Genomic DNA, 25,818 nt, shown 5'->3' with positions numbered 1-25,818 from the left:
ACACAAACAAGCCAAGGCACACATACATGCTAGGCCCCATCAGCCAATGAATGGGCAGAGTTCTGCCTTTAGCTCCCACACTACTTCCTGTTAAGTTAGAGCTGCCTCACTTCCTGTCAGCTGATCTCTGAGGGGGCACACAGCCCATCACTAAATGCCAGCTCAAGGGAAAGGATGTAAAAGGACAATATTTACTGATATATACATTCCAGTTTGGGGAGATTCTTTAATAGGCCACTTAACATAATATAAACTGTCTGTTGGTTACATATTCATTCTGGGGGGATAGTTTTCCTGAAAGATACATAAGCATATATGTAATTTACATGAGTTACTAGGCAAGTCAAGGCAGTTTTTACATAAATTGCCCAACTAACTGGCAACATTTAAAGATTTCCCAGGGCCTTTACCCCCCAATGGAAGCTCTAAAGCTCCCCAAATCCAGTAATAAATAGCTCCTTCTTGTTTGAGTCTAAGACGGACAGTATAAGTAAGTTTTGTGTTTTTCTATACCAATGACTAATTTTAGGCAAAGATTTCACTTTTGTTATAATCATTTTTGTATTATTGTAGATGACATCATACTGCAGGCTCCTCCCAGAATAAATATAGGAGATTTTCTGACCCTGAGATGCCACAGCCGGCCTACAAAGGGTGTAATTACAACCATCTTCTTCCACAAGGACAAGATTGTACAGTCTCCTGTCACTGGTTCTGTTTTACACGTTGGGAACGTGGGGAGAAATGAGAGCGGTACATACAGATGTGCCAAGAAATTTGATCGAGATGTTTTACTGTTTGCTGAAGAATTTATTTCTGTAAGAGGTAACTCAGTGTGGTGCCAAGGACTCACTGGCAGTAAACAACTTGTTTATTAGAGCTCTTACATGGCTAACTGTGTACAGATATTAGCAGGTATAGGACCCAAAAAAACAATTAGTTTTTTTGATGCCCACGACTAGTTCTTTTGACGCCCACGACTAGTTCTTTTGACGCCCGCGACTAGTTCTTTTGACGCCCGCGACTTGTTCTTTTGACGCCCACGGCTTGTTCTTTTGACGCCCACGACTTGTTCTTTTGACGCCCACGACTTGTTCTTTTGACGCCCACGACTTGTTCTTTTGATGCCCGTGACTTGTTCTTTTGACGCCCGCGACTTGTTCTATTGATGCCCACGACTTGTTCTTTTGATGCCCGCGACTTGTTCTTTTGACGCCCACGACTTGTTCTTTTGACGCCCACGACTTGTTCTTTTGACGCCCACGACTAGTTCTTTTGATGCCCGTGACTTGTTCTTTTGATGCCCGTGACTTGTTCCTTTGATGCCCGTGACTAGTTCTTTTGACGCCCACGACTAGTTCTTTTGATGCCCGTGACTTGTTATTTTGATGCCCATGACTTGTTCTTTTGACGCCCATGACTTGTTCTTTTGATGCCCACGACTATTTATTTTGACGTGCGACAATTCTTTTGATGCGGGCGACAATTTTTGGATGCAAATTTTTGGAGGGCAAATTTTCTCATCTGTTTGCAAAACAATCTGCCAACGGTGAACTGCGGAAATTCAACGCAAATCCATGCCTGCCGAAACATTTCACCCATCACTAATTACAATTTTTTTCTGGTATAAAAGAAACCATGTGGGGTCAGACTGGCCTTTCAGGGTACTAGGGTGGGCCTCTCTGCAATACAGATTTAGTTATACCTTGTTTTATATCCAACACTGGATCAGGAAAGTGATTTTTTTCTGGCAAGCTCTTGGGGCTCAGTCTAATAGTTTGACATTTAAACCTTCTTATATTCCCGACAACATTCTGTCAAATGCAACAAAAAGTATGAAGGAAGGGTCTCTGCAGGAAGGTGAAAGATCTAGATCATGTTATCAGCTGATTAATTTCCATATGTCTATAGATTCTGAAGTCAGACCTCTGCTATCCTTATCCCCTAACTGGGTCCCTCTACTCACTGAAGACTTCATACTGCTAACGTGTGACGTAGCTTCTACTCATGGGTGGAAACAAAAATTTTATTGGTACAAAGATGGCAGAAGCTTGGGATGGAATCAAGGGAGCCTTATTGTGTCTGCTGATGAGGAAGACAGTGGGAATTACCAGTGCCAAACTGATGCCAGTGATAGAAGTGACCCTCTCAGACTGGATGTGAGACATGGTGAGTTACCGATGTAGAAAGGGATATAGCAGTGATATCACAAACTGCCCCAGATTGTTTTTCTGCATCTGTTGTTAAAGAGATACTGTCATGATATTTTTATTTCTAAATGACACTGTTACACAGCAAATAATTCCCTCTGCCATTTAACCTTTTATTCTTGAACCAACAAGTGTATTTGTAGCTGTAATATTGGTGTGTAGGCGCCATCTCAGTGCATTGTGCCTGAGTCTGAGCTTTCAGCCAGCGCTACACATTAGAACTGCTTTCAGCTAACCTATTGTTTCTCCTACTCCCATGTAACTGGAGGAGTCCCAAGCCGGACTTGGATTTCTTACTATTGAGTGCTATTCTGATACCTACTGGGAGCTACTATCTTGCTCCCTTCCCATTGTTCTGCTGATCGGCTGCTGGGGGTGAGGGGGGGGATATCACTCCAACTTGCAGCGCAGCAGTAAAGTGTGCCTGAGTCTGAGCTTTCAGCCAGCGCTACACATTAGAACTGCTTTCAGCTAACCTATTGTTTCTCCTACTCCCATGTAACTGGAGGAGTCCCAAGCCGGACTTGGATTTCTTACTATTGAGTGCTATTCTGATACCTACTGGGAGCTGCTATCTTGCTCCCTTCCCATTGTTCTGCTGATCGGCTGCTGGGGGGGAGGGGGGATATCACTCCAACTTGCAGCGCAGCAGTAAAGTGTGCCTGAGTCTGAGCTTTCAGAAGGAGCCAGCGCTACACATTAGAACTGCTTTCAGCTAACCTATTGTTTCTCCTACTCCCATGTAACGGAGGAGTCCCAAGCCGGACTTGGATTTCTTACTATTGAGTGCTATTCTGATACCTACTGGGAGCTGCTATCTTGCTCCCTTCCCATTGTTCTGCTGATCGGCTGCTGGGGGTGAGGGGGGGGATATCACTCCAACTTGCAGCGCAGCAGTAAAGTGTGCCTGAGTCTGACCTTTCAGAAGGAGCCAGCGCTACACATTAGAACTGCTTTCAGCTAACCTATTGTTTCTCCTACTCCCATGTAACTGGGGGAGTCCCAAGCCGGACCTGGATTTCTTACTATTGAGTGCTATTCTGATACCTACTGGGAGCTGCTATCTTGCTCCCTTCCCATTGTTCTGCTGATCGGTTGCTGGGAGGGGGGGGATAGCACTCCAACTTGCAGCGCAGCAGTAAAGTGTGCCTGAGTCTGAGCTTTCAGCCAGCGCTACACATTAGAACTGCTTTCAGCTAACCTATTGTTTCTCCTACTCCCATGTAACTGGAGGAGTCCCAAGCCGGACTTGGATTTCTTACTATTGAGTGCTATTCTGATACCTACTGGGAGCTGCTATCTTGCTCCCTTCCCATTGTTCTGCTGATCGGTTGCTGGGAGGGGGGGGATAGCACTCCAACTTGCAGCGCAGCAGTAAAGTGTGCCTGAGTCTGAGCTTTCAGCCAGCGCTACACATTAGAACTGCTTTCAGCTAACCTATTGTTTCTCCTACTCCCATGTAACTGGAGGAGTCCCAAGCCGGACTTGGATTTCTTACTATTGAGTGCTATTCTGATACCTACTGGGAGCTGCTATCTTGCTCCCTTCCCATTGTTCTACTGATCGGCTGCTGGGGGTGAGGGGGGGATATCACTCCAACTTGCAGCGCAGCAGTAAAGTGTGAGTGAAGTTTATCAGAGCACAGGTCACATGACTGTGGCACCCTGGGAAATGAAGAATATGGCTAGCCCCAAGGGAAAAACAGATTACAAAGCAGGATTCTGCTGGAGAAGCTCTATTAACTGATGGGTTTTGAAAGAAACATGTTTCCCATGACAGTATTGCTTTAAACTGCTCTTATAGGTGTGTGTAAGCATTTTTCTAGAATAATGGTGGCTTTTTTGTTATTAGTTGACCACTGAGGACAATTAACCGGCATTGCCCTACTATCTTTCAGTAACAAATTCATATAACTTTCTTCCTTTTATTTCAGAGCACCTTATCCTGCAAACCCCCCCTTTCATTCATGAAGGAGACTTTCTGTTACTCAGATGCTACAGTTCGTCTGAATATAATGAAACAAACATAACATTTTACAAGGACGGGAATATAATACAATCCCCTATAACCGACTCTGTTTCAAACTTAGGAAGAGTAAGTCTTTCTGCCTCTGGAAAATACAGATGTGAAAAACAAATATACTATAATGAATTGCATTACAACCTCAGTGCTGAAGTAAACGTCTCAGTCTCAGGTAAGATCCAATAGAAAAAGCCATTGGTGGTCTCTGCAAGAACATTGTATAAATGGACAAGTAGTTATAAGCTCAGGTAACAGATATGAAAGGGTCAGGGCACATGATTATTTGAGTTTAGAATTAATCTCTCTCTCAGTACAGGTGTCGGACCCCTCATCCAGAAACCCATTATCTAGAAAGCTCCAAATTGATCCCAACTAAGATATAATTACCCCTTATTGGGGACAGAACAGCCCTATTGGGTTTATTTAATGGTTAAATGATTCCCTTTTCTCTGTAATAATAAAACAGTACCTGTACTTGATCCCAACTAAGATATAATTACCCCTTATTGGGGCAGAACAGCCCTATTGGGTTTATTTAATGGTTAAATGATTCCCTTTTCTCTGTAATAATAAAACAGTACCTGTACTTGATCCCAACTAAGATATAATTACCCCTTATTGGGGGCAGAACAGCCCTATTGGGTTTATTTAATGGTTAAATGATTCCCTTTTCTCTGTAATAATAAAACAGTACCTGTACTTGATCCCAACTAAGATATAATTACCCCTTATTGGGGCAGAACAGCCCTATTGGGTTTATTTAATGGTTAAATGATTCCCTTTTCTCTGTAATAATAAAACAGTACCTGTACTTGGTCCCAACTAAGATATAATTACCCCTTATTGGGGCAGAACAGCCCTATTGGGTTTATTTAATGGTTAAATGATTCCCTTTTCTCTGTAATAATAAAACAGTACCTGTACTTGATCCCAACTAAGATATAATTACCCCTTATTGGGGGCAGAACAGCCCTATTGGGTTTATTTAATGGTTAAATGATTCCCTTTTCTCTGTAATAATAAAACAGTACCTGTACTTGATCCCAACTAAGATATAATTACCCCTTATTGGGGCAGAACAGCCCTATTGGGTTTATTTAATGGTTAAATGATTCCCTTTTCTCTGTAATAATAAAACAGTACCTGTACTTGGTCCCAACTAAGATATAATTACCCCTTATTGGGGCAGAACAGCCCTATTGGGTTTATTTCATGGTTAAATGATTCCCTTTTCTCTGTAATAATAAAACAGTACCTGTACTTGATCCCAACTAAGATATAATTACCCCTTATTGGGGGCAGAACAGCCCTATTGGGTTTATTTAATGGTTAAATGATTTCCTTTTCTCTGTAATAATAAAACAGTACCTGTACTTGATCCCAACTAAGATATAATTACCCCTTATTGGGGGCAGAACAGCCCTATTGGGTTTATTTAATGGTTAAATGATTCCCTTTTCTCTGTAATAATAAAACAGTACCTGTACTTGATCCCAACTAAGATATAATTACCCCTTATTGGGGCAGAACAGCCCTATTGGGTTTATTTCATGGTTAAATGATTCCCTTTTCTCTGTAATAATAAAACAGTACCTGTACTTGATCCCAACTAAGATATAATTACCCCTTATTGGGGGCAGAACAGCCCTATTGGGTTTATTTAATGGTTAAATGATTCCCTTTTCTCTGTAATAATAAAACAGTACCTGTACTTGATCCCAACTAAGATATAATTACCCCTTATTGGGGGCAGAACAGCCCTATTGGGTTTATTTAATGGTTAAATGATTCCCTTTTCTCTGTAATAATAAAACAGTACCTGTACTTGATCCCAACTAAGATATAATTACCCCTTATTGGGGGCAGAACAGCCCTATTGGGTTTATTTAATGGTTAAATGATTCCCTTTTCTCTGTAATAATAAAACAGTGCCTGTACTTGATCCCAACTAAGATATAATTAATCCTTATTGGGGCAGAACAGCCCTATTAGGTTTATTTAATGGTTAAATGATTCCCTTTTCTCTGTAATAATAAAACAGTACCTGTACTTGATCCCAACTAAGATATAATTACCCCTTATTGGGGGCAGAACAGTCCTATTGGGTTTAATTCATAATTTTATTGATTTTTTAATAGACTTAAGGTATGGAGATCGAAATTACGGAAAGACCCCTTATCCTTGGTCCCGAGCATTCTGGATAACGGGTCCTATACCTGTGCTTTTTCTTTAATTTTGAGGTGTTTTTAATTAGGTTTTCAGTTTAATTATCCTCAAGCTATATAGATTTTGGATTGCTCAAATCTTTATCTACTCTTTTTCTACCATACAACAAAGTTGGGTTTGTGGTTTTTTAGGTTATATAGCTCTTCTCTAAGCACTAGGGAACTTAAATAACGAGACCACAGCCCTTGGTTTCCTGTCGTTTTCCATCTCTGTGGTGTCCCTAGGGCAGGGATCCCCAACCTTTTATACACATGAGCCTCATGCAAATGGAAAAAGTGTTGGGGAGCAACACAAGCATGAGAAACCTTCCTGGGGTGGCAAATATGGGCTGTAATTGGCTATTTGGTAGCCCCTATGTGGACCGGCAGCCTACAGAAGGCTCTGTTTGGCAGTACATCTGGTTTTTCTGCAACCAAAACCTGTCCCCAAGTCAGGAATTCAAAAATAACTCCCTGGTTTGGGGGCACTAACAGCAACCCCCAAGGGGTTGGGGAGCAACATGTTGCCCCTGAGCCACTGGTTGGGGATCACTGCCCTAGGGTTTAGTCAGACAAGCAAGAAAACAGTTAGTTAATATCTTGGTATATCTCCACCATCTATCATATCATTTTCCACACTGCCTTCTTTTTTATATTTTCACAACCGTGATTATACCCATAAGATGGCCATAAATTAGAACTCTGATGGCACGTGACACTTTATTATTGGAGTAAACACACACGTGAGCGCTAGTACTTAATGTAATTTATTTGATATCATACCAGTGAGTTGGTACATGTACTTAAGAAGACTGATTTGTGATATATGAGGGGTGGGTTATTTTTCTTACACCAATATACTGTACATCCACAAATGTACATGCTAGGCCTAATGGGAAGAGCTGCATTAGGCCTACCTGAGTGACAGAAATATCTCAGAAATGTGTCGGCCATTTTAGATTCATCATTATATCACCATTCTCCAATTATCTTATTAACCTTTTCAGCCCAAACCTTCACCCTCATGCAATGGCAATAAAGCACTACTTGTGTATGCAGTACTGTACCGCATGATTTATAAAAATCTACTTCTCTCTAAAGATAGGATGGACATGACTCTCCATGATTTTTCAGTAATTGAGTCTCCAAGCATACGGACTTGTGTTGTAATTTGAATGCTGGTGTCCTACTTCTTGTCCAACCCTTTATCCTGCCCAACGACTTGTACTATGTAGGTTATAAAGCTATTTATTTATTTAGGACTCTTACCCCACAGGCTAAGGGTTAGGATGGAGAGGAGGGATCTGAGGCTTGTGGCAGTTGGAAAAACATTTAAGATGAGCATATTAAACTCCTCAAGTTGTGTTTTCCTGCTGATGTGCAGTAGATGTTTTCAAGGGCTGGTAGTGACGTTCCAGGTCCAGTTGACTTCATATCACTTCTGGTAATGTCCCCTCTCTACCCTTACATACCACTATATTTGAAATCATAATACATATAAAACATTTCTCAGATTAGTGGTCATCGCTGAAAAACAACTTTTTCAGTTATGAAGGTCAATAACACAAAAAGAGTAGTGCTATACAACAGAGTAATCCTAGATTTAATAACTGTATGACTATCCGACTATGAAGATTTTCATTCATCCAGGTCATGGTATATCTAGTATAAATAAATCTAAAGCAACTGGACTTGTTAAGTAACAAACTGAAGAACTGAAGAAGCTGCTCGGATGAGTAGTGAAACTTCTTCAATGATTACTTAACAAGTCCAGTTGCTTTAGATTTATTTATACTAGAAATGGTATAACTATCCGTGATTTTTCCAATAATTAAATATCCAAGCCCTGATCTCTTTTCTGGATATATGACCTTTAGTGTTGTAATTTGGATGCTGGTGTCCTACTTCTTGTCCAACCCTTCATCCTGCCCAACGACTTGTACTATGTGTAGCTTATTTGTTAGACTGCATAATAAGATGTAGGTTATAAAAATCTTTATTTATTTAGGACTCTTACCCCACAGGCTAAGGGTTAGGATGGAGAGGTGGGATCTGAGGCTTGTGGCAGTTGGGAAAACATTTAAGATGAACATATTAAACTCCTCAAGTTGTGTTTTCCCGCCGATGTGCAGTAGATGTTTTCAAGGGCTGGTAGTGATGTGCCAGGTCCAGTTGACTTCATATCACTTCTAGTAATGCCCCCTACTCTTTATTATGGCTCTATTTAAAATGATAAAACAAAAAAAACACTTCTGAGGTTATTGCTGATTGCTGGAAAAAATGTTTTTCAGAAACAAAGGTCAATAACACAAAAAGAGTAGCGCTATGGATCAGAGTCATCCTAGATTTAATAACAGTAATCTTTTTTTAGTGATGTCTAAACTACTTATTTAGATTGAATACTCTTTAAATTATCCTCTTCTTCTCTTCTAGAACTATTCAGTTCCCCACAAATAAAAGTGAGGCCAGATCAGGTGACAGAAGGAGATCACATGACCATAACATGTGACACAAAGCTCAGCCCACACAGAGAGACTACAGAGCTGCAGTTTGCTTTCTACAGAAATGGGCACAATGTGCAGGGATTCAGGACGTCCAATAGTTACACAGCTCACCATAAGGATTCTGGGAATTATACCTGTGAGGTACAAACTACTACGGGCAGTGTGAGGAAGAGGAGCAAGGGGACTTATATCCAGATGCACGGTAAGCATAGAATTACTGCCATGACATTTATTGAATTAATAATGTACCTATGTGTTCATGTTACACCACTTTCATTTAGCATTTCCTTAAGAATTCATTATAATTGATTCCTCACGTGCCAAATTAAGGCGAGCTCTTACCCCCACATAAAAAATGCCCATTAAGAAGATGGGCCACAATTTAGGACACCCAAGAAAAGACTCATATACAATTGCCATCCCCCCTCGTACCTAAATGACTTGGTTTGAGTTTTCCTGCAACATATATCCCAGGAACTTTATTATAGATATAAGGGAGTGTGTATATATATTTGGGTTAAAACAAGAAAAGTGTATCAGAATATAATTGTGTAAGAAAAAAGTTGCAGAAAAAGATTTTAACTAGCTCTCTTGTACCGGTAGATACGGTAGTCAGCTTCAAGTTCCATTGGCTTTTCAACAAATCGCAGAACAGTAACTATTTGGCCAGGGACATTGTTTTTGTAAAGTACATTTGTTTACCTTTTGGGGCAAACTGGAGAATTTTAATGCCCCATAAAAATCAGAAATGAAACAGGAACGTCAAATATTACAGTAAAATATTGAATGAAAGGAAAATGACTGTCAAACACTGGAATTATATAATGCAAAGATTAAAATGTATTATGTGGAATATGTTGAGATATTATTATATCTATTAGTAGTAGTATTATGATTATCATTATTATAGATAATAATATTAATTATCGATAAGCGAATCTGTCCCATTTTGCTTCACTGAAAAATTCTCAAAACTGCAAAAAATTCACAAAACACGGGTGGCACACGTCTTTTTGGAAAGTCGCACGCAACTTTTTTTACACGACCCCGCCTTTTTTTTTTTTTACTTGGCCTCTTTGGCAGCGCCTGCAAATTTTTGCAGAGAAATTTAGCAAAAGTTTCACGAAAAAATTCGCCAATGGTGAAAGGCAGAAATTGGCAGCGAATCAATGCCTGCCGAAAACATTCACTCATCACTAATAATAATAATAACACCCCAACATATTCCACAGAGCTGTCCGATATTAAGGTTTGTGATGAGCGAATCTGTCCCGCTTTTGCGAAAAATTTCTGAAACTGTGGGCATGGATTTGTAGCGAATTTCCGCATTTCGCCATTGGCTAATTGTTTCGTGAAACTTCCATTAAAATTCACTGCGGAAAAGTTTGTTGCGCAAATTTGTTGTTGTCGTGCATCAAAACAGATGTGGTGGCATCAAAATGGGTGTGGTCACTGCAAATTGGGCAGGGTCGCGTCAAAAAAAGTGCGAGTGACAAGAAAATAGCCGTGGCGACAAAAAATAGGTGCGAGTGTCAAAAAAATAGCCACGGGCGGCAAAAAACGATGCGGGCCACTATTAACAAGTAGAATAATTTTGAATTTAAAAAAACTTCTTAACTAAGAGAATAAAAATGTGTGCATTGTCCTTGCCCAGTGTTCCTAACAGACCTATTATTATTCCAGCTACAAGCCGAAGAACAGCTCTGGAGAATATTGTAAGACTGGTGTTTTCCGTGCTCATATTAATTATTATCTTATGGATTCTGTTTCATCAAAAAAAGCCCCGTAGGGAGGTATATTTTGAGAAGAAAGAAGAAGAAAGTTCCACATCTCTCTAGTCTCCATACAGATTGACCAGGAAGCATCACTCCAACCACCTCTGTACAGACGAATGGAGATCATTATTTCCTACAAGTGGTCTTCTTCAGGACTGGAAAGTCATAGTAATAAAGGAATCAATTAATGTCATCAAGATGATTAGAAGTTGCATATCAGTAAAAAATGATGAACAATAAAAAGTGAAAATGCTGGTTGTGCAGTAAATAATGCTGTTTTCATGTTGCTGGCTTAGGAAAAGCTGGGTTAATAGGAATGAATGGAGGAAGAGTAGGATAGACCCTCCATTCCTTACTCCTTGCCTGATTAGGCTGCAGGTTAAGCAGCAAGTAAAATTGCTGTGGGGTTACACAGCAGGTGATTGGTTCTTGACTCGAGAGTAGGTGACCCTTAGAACAGAACCCAGGGCCTGCCTGCCTGTCTGTGTTAGGAACTCCCAGAGGACCTGCGAGGAGCAGAGGGAGCAGTGACCAGGTGGGGGAGAACTGAGAGAGTCAACAGAGATTAAGGTAAAGCCACAACATCAAGGCTTAGTGAGAAGCCAGAGTGTTCATGGGTGTGGAATGTGGGAAATTGGGGACAGTGAGAAACCCTGAAAAGGTTCCAGAGTGTGGAAGTTGCCCTGGAAGGTGAGAGTCCCAAGGAGGGGACAAGTTTTGAACAAGTTTGATGAACTGTTTGTTGATGAACTGTGTTCCTGTGAGCTTTATGTTGGGAAGAATTGGCCCTAAATAAACCAGTGTTTTTGCCTGAAGAAGTGGTGTCCCTGTCTCTGTGCTCCAGATCCTCTACTTACCTACCTACCATAGCTAATTCCTCCCAAAAACTAAGTGTACAGGCAGACGGCATGTTGCAAGTGCTAGAAAATCAAGCAGCGCTTTACATTAATTTATAATGAACAGGGATCTAACAAACAAGGGTTACAGAGCAAGAATAGGATCAGACAGCCCTGCTCACAGAAGCTTACAATCTAAAGGGTTAGGGTACATTTGAAACATAAGATTTAGAGAAACAAAGTGGTAATACATTAATGCCCCATCAATTAAGATACATTGATTATTAGTGATGAGCAAATCTGTCCCGTTTCGCTTCGCTTTTGAAAGATTTGCAAAATGACAAAAAATTTGTGAAACGACGAAAATGTTGCACATCAAAAAAATTGTCGCCCGCGACTGTTCTTTTGTCTCCCGTGGCTATTCTTTTGTCACCCGCGGCTATTCTTTTGTAGCACAGCTATTCTTTTGTCACGAGGCTATTCTTTTGTCGCCCGCGACTATTCTTTTGTCTCCCGTGGCTATTCTTTATCTCCCGTGGCTATTCTTTTGTCTCCCGTGGCTATTCTTTGGTTGCGAGGCTATTCTTTTGTCGCCCGTGGCTATTCTTTTGTCTCCCGCGGCTATTCTTTTGTCTCCTGTGGCTATTCTTTTGTCGCGAGGCTATTCTTTTGTCGCCTGCGGCTATTCTTTTGTCTCCCGTGGCTATTCTTTTGTCTCCTGTGGCTATTCTTTTGTCGCGAGGCTATTCTTTTGTCGCCCGCGGCTATTCTTTTGTCTCCCGCGGCTATTCTTTTGTTTCCTGTGGCTATTCTTTTGTCGCGAGGCTACTCTTTTGTCGCCCGCAGCTATTCTTTTGTCTCCCGTGGCTATTCTTTTGTTGCCCGCGGCTATTCTTTTGTCTCCCGCGGCTATTCTTTTGTCTCCCGTGGCTATTCTTTTGTCACGAGGCTATTCTTTTGTCGCCCACGGCTATTCTTTTTTGACGCGCGACTATTCTTTTGACGCAGGCGACAATTTTTTCATCCGTTTCGCAAAACAATCCGCCAATGGCGAAATGCGGAAATTATGATTATGCCTCCCTAAACATGTGGGTCTTTAAGGAGTGCTTAAAAGTTTGGAAGCAAGAGAAGAGTCTGATAGCTCTAGGCGGAGAGTTCCATAGATAGACAGAAGCCTCAGAGACAACCTGCAGTTGGGAATGATGAGAGGAAAGTGTGTTTTTTTTAGGAGAGTAGGTTGTATGAAGAAGTGTATTTTAAGATCATTGCTGAAAGTGTAATCATTGTTAAGGGCCTTGAATGTGAGGGTTAATATTGTGTATTTGACTGTAGAGGAGACTGGGAGCCAGTAAAGGGATATAAATAGGGGAGCGGCTGAGGTGGAGCAGTGAGAGACATAATGGCGGCAGCATTCAGGACTGATTTGAGTTGTAAAAGGCAATGTGTTGGGACACATGTGAGGAGTATGTCCTGTCCCAGCCCACATTACATTTTTTTAAACACGAGATAATACATAATATTAAGGAGGAGATTTATCAAAATGTGAGTTTAGAGCATTATACATGAAAACTCACCCACGTTCTAATTATTCCTATTGGATTTTTAGAAGCATATTTGGGCGCTCAAATTAATTACTGATTAAATTTATATGAGGGATTTTGTGTATATACTGTATATTGAGTCACTCAGGTCAAGGAAAAATCAAGACTTTTTAAACTTAAATGCCAACCTACCTTGCTCTTTGAAAAAACTTATACACCGTTAACTAAGAATATGGGGTTGTGCCCTCTCATTATTTATTTATTTTGTGTAGACAAATCGTACAACACATTAGAACAATGTATAATACAGTATTCATAATTGTTGTACATCTCAGCTTCTGAAAAGCAACTTCTGGTCTTCAGAACAAGCAGTTTAGAAGAATCATCGTTGACATAAAATGCTGATAGGGAACCCAGACCTTCCTCAGGCCTCTACTGATTATAAAGTCTGGCCTTCCTCTATATACTGTATAACCATCCCAGAATCCCATGTCATCTTACTGCCATTGGCTACTGATGCCAGGACAAGGGGGACCTACTATGGTTGCGGTGGTTGTGGGAGGGTTTTCTGGTAAACACAAAACATCCTATGATGACAGTATTCATTTAATAGCATCTTTATTAAATCTTCAGATCCCATCTTGGGCAGGTGTGTTCTTTTGAATCCATCTGTCTATAGACAAAAACATAGTAGACCTAAATGTTCAGAAACAAGCAACCTGATTCATTAAGCAAGTGGGAGAATTAACTTCAACAAGCAAGGGCTTCATAAAGGACACACTCAGTTAATACAACTATAAAAAAGGCCAGTTTACAAAACTACCCCCACTTAGTTGTGTTGGATGCCTACCTAGTAGGAAAGACTGCCAGGTTATTTCATCCTTTAGATCAGTGCTGTCCCCCCTCTGTGTGGCCCCCCACCTGTCTAGCTGCTTTGATGACTTACCCTTGTATAAGCTTTAAATGGTATCAGTACTGAGATTAACTGCCCCCCCTGCATGGTTCTCACCTCAGATTCAGGCTGTAATCCCCCTGTATTGTTTAAACATGTAATCCCCTGTGTTGTTCACACCTTTTAATCTCTGCATTGTTCCCCCTGCAGTGTTCACACCTCAGGCTGTAATCACCCACATTGTTCACCTGTTCACACCTCAGACATTGTAGGTACTGCCTGTGTGCCATACTCTGCCTGCCCTATGCTGCCTGTGTGCCATACTCTGCCTGTCCTATGCTGCCTGTGTGTGCCATACTCTGCCTGCCCTATGCTGCCTGTGTGTGCCATACTCTGCCTGCCCTATGCTGCCTGTGTGTGCCATACTCTGCCTGCCCTATGCTGCCTGTGTGTGCCATACTCTGCCTGCCCTATGCTGCCTGTGTGCCATACTCTGCCTGCCCTATGCTGCCTGTGTGTGCCATACTCTGCCTGCCCTATGCTGCCTGTGTGTGCCATACTCTGCCTGCCCTATGCTGCCTGTGTGTGCCATACTCTGCCTGCCCTATGCTGCCTGTGTGTGCCATACTCTGCCTGCCCTATGCTGTCTGTGTGTGCCATACTCTGCCTGCCCTATGCTGCCTGTGGGAGGTGAACGTGGCAGGGGTTTGTTCTGGGAGTTTGTTTGGAAATAGCCATTAAATGGTCTCTAAGGTGTGTAATTATATGCTGGGGGTTGCTGTGCTATGCACTGTGGAGGAGGAGGCATATGGATTTAAGGGTGTGTCTTAATATGACATAATATAATTCTTTTACATATGAATGATGGTTGATATCCCTGCAGTAAGGACCAAGCATTTGGGTTTTTGCTGCACTACCACCATTGTGAAAAAATAGGTGTGGTGTTAAGTGGGTGTGGTTTTAAAAGGGGAGTGGTCAAAACTGGCTTCCATTAGCGGCCCTCCACCATGTATGCTAGAGAAATTCCGGCCCTCGGCACCGCAGAAGTTAGACAGCACTGCTTTAGATTAAGAAAGAATGGCTTTACAGGAGTAAAACTTACTCAAAAGTAAAAATAGTTTCTGTAGGTACTTACTGTATGTAATTACGTCTAACTGAGCTCTTTGCTAGTATAGATGTTACCACCACTTTACACCTTCTCTGTCCTTCCACCTCTCCCTTTTCTGTAAGAGTTATTCTCTGGCCTCTCATAATCCCAATACCCATGTCATGTTTACGCTCGCCTTGTTGCATATTGTCTATTTATTTCACTTACCCTTTTCTGCTTTTTCTGTGCAACATCGCTTCCTTTATGCTCCTAATAAGCTGCTATAGAAGTTATTTACTAAATGTCCATTTTGCAACGAATGCTTTTCCTTTACTTGTTTCTAATTAAAGAGATATGACTGTGGTTAACGCTTCACTATGAGAGTATCCACAGAGCAGGAGATAAAAAAGGATCACAGGAAGCAAGCTACGGTACAAGGAGATCATTTGTCGTAGTCTGATAAAGTCGTCTTTGCACCGGTGTTGGTTACAGGCACCATGTCAGTCCTGGGATTCCTGATCCTCATCTGTGAGTACATTGACATTTTATTTTTGTGTAAGAAAAGACTTCCAAATGGCAAATATAGAATATTCTTGGACATTTATCTATATGCTCATGCTGTAATACAGTTTTAGACCAAATAACGTGCTTTATATTGAGCGCAATTTATATTTCAGTCTCTAATTTTTTACTAATCTCCCCTAAGGTGGATGTAGATGTGGAGGCTAACATTTATATACAGGTATAGGACCCATTATCCAGAATGCTCGGGACCAAGGGTATTCCGGATAAGGGGTCTTTCTGTAATTTGGATCTCCATACCTTAAGTCTACTAAAAAATCAATAAAACATTAATTAAACCAAATAGGATTGTTTTGTATCCAATAAGGATTATTTATATCTTAGTTGGGATCAAGTACAGGTACTGTTTTATTATTACAGAGAAAAGGGAATCATTTAACCATGAAATAAACCCAATAGGGCTGTTCTGCCCCCAATAAGGGGTAATTATATCTTAGTTGGGATCAAGTACAGGTACTGTTTTATTATTACAGAGAAAAGGGAATCATTTAACCATATAATAAACCCAATAGGGCTGTTCTGCCCCCAATAAGGGGTAATTATATTTTAGTTGGGATAAAGTACAGGTACTGTTTTATTATTACAGAGAAAAGGGAATCATTTAACCATGAAATAAACCCAATAGGGCTGTTCTGCCCCCAATAAGGGGTAATTATATCTTAGTTGGGATCAAGTACAGGTACTGTTTTATTATTACAGAGAAAAGGGAATCATTTAACCATTAAATAAACCCAATAGGGCTGTTCTGCCCCCAATAAGGGGTAATTATATCTTAGTTGGGATCAAGTACAGGTACTGTTTTATTATTACAGAGAAAAGGGAATAATTTAACCATTAAATAAACCCAATAGGGCTGTTCTGCCCCCAATAAGGGGTAATTATATCTTAGTTGGGATCAAGTACAGGTACTGTTTTATTATTACAGAGAAAAGGGAATCATTTAACCATTAAATAAACCCAATAGGGCTGTTCTGCCCCCAATAAGGGGTAATTATATCTTAGTTGGGATCAAGTACAGGTACTGTTTTATTATTACAGAGAAAAGGGAATCATTTAACCATTAAATAAACCCAATAGGGCTGTTCTGCCCCCAATAAGGGGTAATTATATCTTAGTTGGGATCAAGTACAGGTACTGTTTTATTATTACAGAGAAAAGGGAATCATTTAACCATGAAATAAACCCAATAGGGCTGTTCTGCCCCAATAAGGGGTAATTATATCTTAGTTGGGATCAAGTACAGGTACTGTTTTATTATTACAGAGAAAAGGGAATCATTTAACCATGAAATAAACCCAATAGGACTGTTCTGCCCCAATAAGGGGTAATTATATCTTAGTTGGGATCAAGTACAGGTACTGTTTTATTATTACAGAGAAAAGGGAATCATTTAACCATTAAATAAACCCAATAGGGCTGTTCTGCCCCAATAAGGGGTAATTATATCTTAGTTGGGATCAAGTACAGGTACTGTTTTATTATTACAGAGAAAAGGGAATCATTTAACCATGAAATAAACCCAATAGGGCTGTTCTGCCCCAATAAGGGGTAATTATATCTTAGTTGGGATCAAGTACAGGTACTGTTTTATTATTACAGAGAAAAGGGAATCATTTAACCATTAAATAAACCCAATAGGACTGTTCTGCCCCAATAAGGGGTAATTATATCTTAGTTGGGATCAAGTACAGGTACTGTTTTATTATTACAGAGAAAAGGGAATCATTTAACCATTAAATAAACCCAATAGGGCTGTTCTGCCCCAATAAGGGGTAATTATATCTTAGTTGGGATCAAGTACAGGTACTGTTTTATTATTACAGAGAAAAGGGAATCATTTAACCATTAAATAAACCCAATAGGGCTGTTCTGCCCCAATAAGGGGTAATTATATCTTAGTTGGGATCAAGTACAGGTACTGTTTTATTATTACAGAGAAAAAGGAAATCTGTTTTAAAATTCTGAATTATTTGATTAAAATGGAGTCTATGGGAGATGGGCTTTCCGTAATTTGGAGCTTTCTGGAAAACGGTTTCCAGATAAGGGATCCCATACCTGTATAACAAAGTTCAACTTAAAGTCTAAATTGTATCCCACTAACGGAAATTCCAGCAGAGGTGATTAATATGGCAGAAGACGCAACACATTCATTGTATTCATCCTGCTAATGTCTTAGTTATTTTCTTGGCTGATAGACTTATACTACTGTAGACTTATAATTCCTTCTCTTTATTTGAGAGTATAAATAATGAGTGTGAATTGTTCACATTGGACAAGATGCATTTTAATACTAAAACATTTATGTTTATACCACCCTTTTGAGAATCACACAATAACAGATAACCTTCCCAGTACCTAAAGCCTCATACCTAAATCCTTCCAGTTGATTACTATCTCTAAATCAGTGGTTTCCAAACCGTGGGGCTGTTACCCTTGAGGGCACTTAGCTTGAAGACCTTTTAGACAACAACTGGGGAGAACGGCCATTTGATTTCCTAGATACGCCTAAAAACCCAGTGTGAAAGTCATTTAGGGTGAGATTTGGGTAAATATGTATTTGCTGTCCTAGATATTGCTGGAACTACAGCTGAATTTATGATACAATGATATTTTCCTATATCTGTAACTTTTTTATGGACAAAGGTTGGATCTTCAAGTGAGGTCTTGACAAAAGGTTGGACCTTTAAGGGGAACTTCTACCTAAAGTAATGTATTTTGACACCCAGAGACTGTATCAATCGCATTTCTAGTGAAACCCAAACAATTACAATGTTCCATATACCTAATGTGTCAACCTCTTGTTCTAAGACACTTCTTGTTGTACAAGAAACTGTGATTTTTTTTGCATTTTTTATACGTTAGGTTAACAGAATGCAATCATATACTTTATATGCAGTTTATACTTTATATCCAGTCATATGCCTTTTGAAATCGAAACCTTATTCTTATTAAAATGTGATTTCCTCTGTTTTGCAGCAGTTCCTAATGCTAACGCAGGTAAGAAGTGTTTTATATAAATGTTGCATTATAAAATTAAGTTTATCAAGACATGTATATAAATTTTAATAGAATTTGAAGTATATGGATGTTATATTTTGAGTATGTTTATATAACAATAAAATATCTCTATTTTTGTAAAGAAAAATTAATAAAAATGATTGTCATTTGATCACCAGGCCACACTCAGATATGACATTCTTTTAGCTTTTTTTATACCAGAATCCAGATCTTAATTCAGGCCTGTCTTCAGTATCCCTCTTCCCAGTGGGTATAATTTAAATAGTAGAGACTGAGCTCCAACTATTGCTCCAACTAGTTAACATGCCAGATTATACCATAGAGAGGGGAACCAAGCTTTGTCCCATTGACAAAGGGGCAGATCTGCCCAGGATTCCTGCAGCACTTAGGGAACAAGATAACTCCCCTTAAGGTCCCCATACACGGGCCGATTGTAGGTGCCGATATTGGTCCCTTAGACCGATTAAGCTGCTTATCGGCCCGTGTATGGGGACTACCAACGGGCCTGCCCAACTAACATCTGGCCTGAAATCGGGCAGATATCGATTGGGCAGGTTAAAAAATTCAGTTGGATCGGGATGGCATTGGCTCGTTTATGCAGTCCCTGAACCAACTGTGCCCATTACCGTCGTTATAATTCGATCATTTGGCCCCAGGGCCAAATGACTGAATTAGTCTCAATTCGCCAGATATCGCCCACCCGTAGGTGGGGATATTGGCAGAAGATTCGCTTGCTTGGCGACCTTGCCAGGCGAGCAGATCTTTACGTGTATGGGCACCTTAACTCCCTGTGATCCTGCTCTCCCTTGGCAATCAGAGTACATCACTCTACTAGATACAATCATATCCCTCTAGCTGCTCCTTCTCTTTCATAGATGAAACCTTCTCACTACTTCAACCTTCTGCTATAGTCCCTCAAGTCCTTTGGGCCTTTACTATTCTCACTATACACTACATGTCTTTGCTAAACATGAGTTCCTTTGACTTCTAATATCTTCTTTATACTGATAACACACAAATAAATCTCTTGGTCTGATATTTCCATCTTTGCCATATCTCAGGTATCCAATTGTTTCTTCTGTATCTTTTTTTTTTTGTAACTTGGATTTTTATTGGTGTTTTGTACACAATAATTATAACAGGCATTCAAAAGGTCAGTAGTAGCAATGATACAGTACAGTCAGATAATTCAACTAAATTGACCATATCTCAAGGTACAGGACAGGCCTGTTTATCAACATTTATCATTGATCAAGTGACCTAGATTATCTTGAGTTGGCAGTAATGTTTAGAGATAACAGTTGCAATTGGCAGTCATAATAAAGGAAATAAAATGGAAAGGAATAAACATGGAGGGGAAATTTGGGTCCCTTGGGGGGAGAAAGAGAAAGCTAATCATAGTTGTGGGTCAGATAAAAGGTTAATCCTGTGTGGGGTATAACCTGTTCTATGTCCTTGTGCTGGTTATATAGTGGTCCCATCTAGACCAGACCTTCTCTCATTGTTTGCATCGTCATGGATGTTGGCCGTCATATATTCCATTCCCTCATATCCCTCACCCTCGAGAGAACATCTCCAACCTTGGGGGGTAGGGTTTTTTTTCCACTTTTTAGTAATCGCGAGTCTAGTAGCTGTTGAAATAAAGTTTGTTAACCTTTTCTTCTATATCTTTTTGACATACATGCCCTACCCCTAACTTTGTTGGTCATTGTAAACTACACGATCAATACAATATATCTCCAAGACAGCAATCCTCTAAAAATGGGATACATAATAGACTATCGGTTTGCTATCTTGGAGTTGTGTTTTGATTTCGTACTCTCTTTCATTCCAGATCTGGACTGGAAAAAACTGTGTAAAAGATCAATTGAGTTTATTGGGATTTTTAAGATGATCGTGAAAAGTAATATCTCTGCCCTTTATTGTTGGAGTTATTCCTTCCCTGATATTCTCATTCATTATAACGTTTGCTTTGTTTCTAGAGGAGGTAGTGAGGCCTCTGGTTTCCTTCTCACCAAACTGGGCCGTTGTACTCCCTGGGGATTCTGTAACTCTGTCCTGTAACCTGGATCCTGTTGAACCGGCCAACCATACATACACTTGGTACAAGAATGGCGCTATAATAAACAAACACCAGCAGAGCTTTGAAATTCAGTCTGCCTCCTGGGTGGATAGAGGCCATTACCAGTGCCAGACTAACTACAGTGCAAAAAGTGATTCTCTTGAACTGGAAGTTTCTTATGGTGAGTAACATCTCTTTGTCTTGCATGTTATATTTTATAACCAATGGCGTAACAATAGTGCAGGGCTCCTCAAACTTTTTAAACATGGGGTCAGTTCATGGTCCCTCAGACTGTTGGGGGGCTGGTCTGTAGTCCTGAATCTATGCCCCCCTGCATCTTCAAACCACTCCCTGCTCCCCGCTGCACCCTCCAGCTCCCCTGCTCCCCACTGTGCCCTCCAGCTCCCCTGCTCCCCACCGTGCCCCATTGCATCCTCTGTCTCCCTACTCCCATGCTGTGCCCTCCGGCTCCCTGCTCCCTGACTCCCTGCTGCGCCCTCCAGCTCCCTGCTCCCCCACTCCCTGCTGAGCCCTCCGGCTCCCTGCTCCCCCACTCCCTGCTGCACCCTCCGGCTCCCTGCTGCATCCTCCGGCTCCCCACTCCCATGCTGCGCCCTTCAGCTCCCTGGTCCCCGCTCTCCACTACATCCTCTGGCTCCCTGCTCACCCACTCCCCACTGCATCCTCTGGCTCCCTGCTCACCCACTCCCCACTGCATCCTCTGGCTCCCTGCTCACCTACTCCCCACTGCATCCTCTGGCTCCCTGCTCACCCACTCCCCACTGCATCCTCTGGCTCCCTGCTCACCCACTCCCCACTGCATCCTCTGGCTCCCTGCTCACCCACTCCCCACTGCATCCTCTGGCTCCCTGCTCACCCACTCCCCACTGCATCCTCTGGCTCCCTGCTCACCCACTCCCCACTGCATCCTCTGGCTCCCTGCTCACCCACTCCCCACTGCATCCTCTGGCTCCCTGCTCACCCACTCCCCACTGCATCCTCTGGCTCCCTGCTCACCCACTCCCCACTGCATCCTCTGGCTCCCTGCTCACCCACTCCCCACTGCATCCTCTGGCTCCCTGCTCACCCACTCCCCACTGCATCCTCTGGCTCCCTGCTCACCCACTCCCCACTGCATCCTCTGGCTCCCTGCTCACCCACTCCCCACTGCATCCTCTGGCTCCCTGCTCACCCACTCCCCCTTGCATCCTCTGGCTCCCCTGCTGTTCCCTCAGGCTCCCCCGCTCCTCGTTGCATCTGCAGACAGGTAGTAGCCAGGGGTGAGGACGCAGTGGGGGCTGGGTAAATTACCTTGGGGGCCAGATCCGGCCATAGTTTGAGGATCCCTGAATAGAGGAAGTAGACCCCACAATTGCAGGGGGGCCCGGGGAACAAGGGGTGGGAGAGTGGGTGGAGGGAAGGGGGCCAAGGGCTGGTAGGGTTTGCTACTCTGTGCCAGGCTCCCTACTCCCATGCTGTGCCCTCCGGCTCCCTGCTCCCCCACTCCCTGCTGCGCCCTCCGGCTCCCTTCTCCCCCACTCCCCCACAAATATGTAGGTACGTATGTAGGTGATTTGCAGAATTTCCTAGATATTAGGGGGAAAAAATTTGGCATGTTTTGAATTTGGTTGTTTCTGGGTTTTTGAATTGAGATAGCATAGTAAACACCGGAGCTGAAGCACAACAGGAAACCCTATAATTTATAACCCTTATTTATACAGCAATGACTTTTGGTCATTAGGCTTAATGGAGTGTAAGTTACCTATTATACACACATTGGGCCGTTTTCATCAAGAGCCAATTACCCTGCCACTGTGTTTTTGGAGTACCCAGACAAAAAACCACCCAAACTCAATCACAAAATATTCAATATCTAATGGTATTTAGAAGATGCTAGAGAGAAGAATAAATAATAATTACAATGAATCTATTTTTTACAGATACAGTAATCCTACAGGTTCCTCCCAGGATTAATGAAGGGGACCCCCTGGCTCTGAGATGCCATGATCGGCCTGGGTTTGATATACAGAGCACACTATTCTACAAAGATAATGAGGCCATCGAGATACCAGTAACTGACTCGGTTTTGCACTTGGGTAAAGCAAATAGAAATATGACAGGAATATACAAATGCAAAGGCTTCTATCATGGGAAAATGTATTGGTCTTCCAAAAGATTTATTTCAGTTACAGGTAATTACACGGAGATTGCAATTATGTTATGTTGAAAAAAATATATCCATAAATTCGCAAGCATCGCTCTACTCGGATTTCATATATTTCATGTCTTATATATATATATATACTGTATATTACAGGTATAGGGCCCGTTATCCAGAATGCTCGGGACCAAGGGTATTCTGGATCTCCATACCTAAAGTTACTAAAAATATCAATAAAACATTAATTAAACCCAATATTGCTGTTCTGCCCCCAATAAGGGGTAATTATATCTTAGTTGGGATCAAGTACAGGTACTGTTTTATTATTACAGAGAAAAGGGAATCATTTAACCATGAAATAAACCCAATAGGGCTGTTCTGCCCCCTATAAGGGGTAATTATATCTTAGTTGGGATCAAGTACAGGTACTGTTTTATTATTACAGAGAAAAGGGAATCATTTAACCATTAAATAAACCCAATAGGGCTGTTCTGCCCCCAATAAGGGGTAATTATATCTTAGTTGGGATCAAGTACAGGTACTGTTTTATTATTACAGAGAAAAGGGAATCATTTAACCATGAAATAAACCCAATAGGGTTGTTCTGCCCCAATAAGGGGTAATTATATCTTAGTTGGGATCAAGTACAGGTACTGTTTTATTATTACAGAGAAAAGGGAATCATTTAACCATGAAATAAACCCAATAGGGCTGTTCTGCCCCAATAAGGGGTAATTATATCTTAGTTGGGATCAAGTACAGGTACTGTTTTATTATTACAGAGAAAAGGGAATCATTTAACCATGAAATAAACCCAATAGGGCTGTTCTGCCCCCAATAAGGGGTAATTATATCTTAGTTGGGATCAAGTACAGGTACTGTTTTATTATTACAGAGAAAAAGGAAATCAGTTTTAAAATTCTGAATTATTTGATTAAAATGAAGTCTATGAGAGACGGACTTTCCGTAATTTGGAGATTTCTGGATAACAGGTTTACGGATAAGGGATCCCATACCTTTATATATATATATATATATATATAAATATAAAGTCTCGCAGAAAGCACTCCAAGGGAATATAAAAATCAAAAAAGTTTATTTAGACACACATGTCTTATGTGTGTCTAAATAAACTTTTTTGATTTTTATATTCCCTTGGAGTGCTTTCTGCGAGACTTTATACTACTATATGGTTAGCACCCGGTCATTGGCGTTTTTGTTTGGTGAGTGCCGATTTCTTGAACAATATATATAAAAATATATATATATAATGGTTTTAGAATCTTTGCATTGTAAGGGTTAACCAATTGAATTCTAGTTTTATCCAATAAGAAGAAATTATATAAAGTTTTAAACTGTTTAGCTCTGTAACTAATCCCATTATTTCTGTAGACTCAACCATCAGACCTGTGATTCAATTTTCCCCAAAATGGGCCACCATACTCTTGGGTGATATTGTAACTGTGATCTGCAGTGTGGCTCTTACTATGCCAAGTAAACAGAGATATTCCTGGTACCGAGATGATGAATGGATTAATGAGATGGGGCAAAACCTTGTGATTCTGAAGGCCGACATGCACCATGGTGGGAATTATCAGTGCCAGGTCAATGCCGGTGGGAGGAGCGATCCTGTTCAACTGGACGTTAGCGAAGGTGAGTTTGTTAATTCAGTTTTTAACTTAATCCTTGGTATCTGTGTTATAACATTGGTTTACCCTTTTATCTACTGCAGTGAAGAAATAGTTTGAGAACAAAGCAGTGCTAGGTAGGTGCTATGTAGCTATTATTATTATTATTATTATTTATATAGCGCCATCAATTTACGCAGTGCTTTACAGAATAGAGGGTTAAAAAAACAAATCAGTTAACATGTACATATAAACAATTCACAAAAGTGGTTTGCAGTTACATTGGATGAGGATCGGAGACACTAGGGGGAGGGCCCTGCTCACAAGAGCTTACATTCTAAAGGGGAGGGGTGAGAGGTCAGGGTAATTAGCATGGTGTTAGAGTTCATGTAGGTGTGTAAAGTGACAGTAGTGAGCTATATAGCGTTGACTATGGTGTCCACTTCTTTGGTCACGAAAATTTCTTTCTGTATCAAGAGCCCACTAATATGGCTAAAGCTCTGAAGATAAAAGACCATATAGCCAATGCCTATACAAACTACTATATGTGTCCATGTATTGAAGGAAATCTGCACTCACAAGTCTTATCTTTGTCAAAAAGATGAATTTAATACAAAGCCAATGTTTTGACTGTTACACTAGCCTTTCTCATTAAAGAATAAGGAAATCTTTTTTTTCTATCAGTAAAATTACTCTAAACAGCGTCCAGAATTACCTACCTTTGTCCCAGCATTCTCTCTGACCTGGTTCCTCAGTTAGAAGTTGATGTTTTTTCTTTGCTTTCTTGTGCAGAGTGAAGCCCCGCCCCCACTTCCTGTTCAGGTCTCGTATGTATGTATGTATAACTTTATTTATAAAGCGCCACAAGGGTACGCAGCGCTGTACAATCTTACAGTATACACAATTACACACAGGAAGGACAATTGATATAATAAATAAATAAATACTATATATATATATATAAGTGCCATGTGGTATGAGACACAGTAGGAAGGAGGTCCCTGCCCCATAGATCTTACAATCTAACTCATCAATTTGACTACCTGTAGTCGACCTGGAGAGCCTGGAGGCAGCAGGAGCCAGTCTGTGCATTAGCAGGGTTTTTTTTTATTTTGATGAAAGACCTGAACAGGAAGTGGGGGCGGGGCTTCACTCTGCACAAGGAAGCAAAAAAAACTATCAACTTCTAACTGAGGAACCAGGTCAGAGAGAATGCTGGGACAAAGGTACGTAATTCTAGAGGCTGTTTAGAGTAATTTTACTGATAGAAAAAAAAGGTTTACTTATTCTTTAAAC

The 25,818-nt window shown here is 40.9% G+C and overlaps 1 pseudogene; it reads left to right on the top strand.

Annotated features, from left to right (window-relative positions):
* LOC100493781 overlaps nucleotides 1-25,818 on the top strand; it is a 99,903-nt pseudogene that overhangs the window by 57,545 nt on the left and 16,540 nt on the right.

This window comes from Xenopus tropicalis, chromosome 8 (assembly GCF_000004195.4).
Source record: "Xenopus tropicalis strain Nigerian chromosome 8, UCB_Xtro_10.0, whole genome shotgun sequence".
In the NCBI taxonomy this organism is placed as follows: Eukaryota; Metazoa; Chordata; class Amphibia; order Anura; family Pipidae; genus Xenopus; species Xenopus tropicalis.
The sequence above is the reverse complement of the archived record's forward strand: the minus strand, read 5'-3'. Positions and strand labels throughout refer to the sequence as shown.